This window comes from Neopelma chrysocephalum, unplaced genomic scaffold (genome assembly GCF_003984885.1).
Source record: "Neopelma chrysocephalum unplaced genomic scaffold, ASM398488v2 Primary Assembly neopelma1_91146, whole genome shotgun sequence".
In the NCBI taxonomy this organism is placed as follows: Eukaryota; Metazoa; Chordata; class Aves; order Passeriformes; family Pipridae; genus Neopelma; species Neopelma chrysocephalum.
In genome coordinates, this window is record NW_020919938.1 from 1 (window position 1) to 1006 (window position 1006).

Below are 1006 nucleotides of genomic sequence, written 5' to 3' on the forward strand. Positions count from 1 at the left end.
CCCCCCCGCACCCCCCTGTCCCCTGTGTCCCCATTGAGGGTCCCTGGATCTGCCCCTCCTCCTGCTGGGGGGGGACATGGGGGGAGCACTGGGACACCCCCTGCCACCCCTGCCACCCCCTGTCCCCCCAGCACCCCCCTGTCCCCTGTGTCCCCATTGGGGGTCCCTGGATCCGCCCCTCCTCCCGCTGGGGGGGCACGGGGGGGGCACTGGGACACCCCTAACACCCCTGGCACACCCCCATCCCCATTGGGGGTCCCTGGATGTGCCCCTTCTCCTGCTGGGGGGGACACGGGGGGGGGTCACTGGGACACCCCTGGACACCCCCAGACACCCCCCGTGTCCCCCCATGTCCCCAGACCTGTATCTCGAGCTCGGCCACGCGCTGCCTCATCTCAGCCAGGGCGGCCATGCTGTCGGCCTCGCGCAGCCGCACGGCCATCACCTCCTCCTTGCTCTGGGGACAGCAGGGGACAGCAGGGGACACTGGGTCAGACACAGAGACACCCATAGACACACCCGTGTCACCCACAGGGACACCCACGGACACACCCATAGACACACCCGTGTCACCCACAGGGACAGCCACACAGCCATCACCGTCCTCCTTGCTCTGGGGACAGCAGGGGACAGCAGGTCAGACACCCACAGACACCTCAGACACCCACGGACACCTCTATCACCCACGGGGACAACCTACAGACACACTCGTGTCACCCACAGGGACACCCCAGACAGCCCAGGGATACCCACAGACACACCTGTGTCACCCACAGGGATACCCATGGACATCTGTGTCACCCACAGGGACACCCACGGACACACCTCCCTGTCCCCGTGTCCCCGGTGTCACCTTGCACTGTGCCTTGGTGTGTTTGTGGTGGCTCTTACTGAGCTGGGCCTGCAGCCCCTGGCCCCTCCCTGTCCCCCCCTGTGCCCCTCCCTGCCCCAGGTGTCCCCGGGTGTCTCCTGTTTGTCCCCAGTGTCACCTTGCACTGGGCCTGTG

The 1006-nt window shown here is 67.3% G+C and overlaps 1 long non-coding RNA gene across 2 annotated transcripts; it reads right to left on the reverse strand.

Annotated features, from left to right (window-relative positions):
* Positions 1–161: 161 nt before the first annotated feature.
* Positions 162–1003, reverse strand: LOC113979971. 2 transcript variants are annotated; one of them, XR_003538032.1, is made up of 3 exons: positions 990–1003; positions 362–457; positions 162–187 (listed from the first exon to the last, which is right to left on the reverse strand). It is a non-coding gene; the product is annotated as an uncharacterized LOC113979971 (long non-coding RNA). The 2 variants fall into 2 exon arrangements; XR_003538031.1 differs by lacking the exon at positions 990–1003 and adding an exon at positions 854–902.
* Positions 1004–1006: the final 3 nt, after the last annotated feature.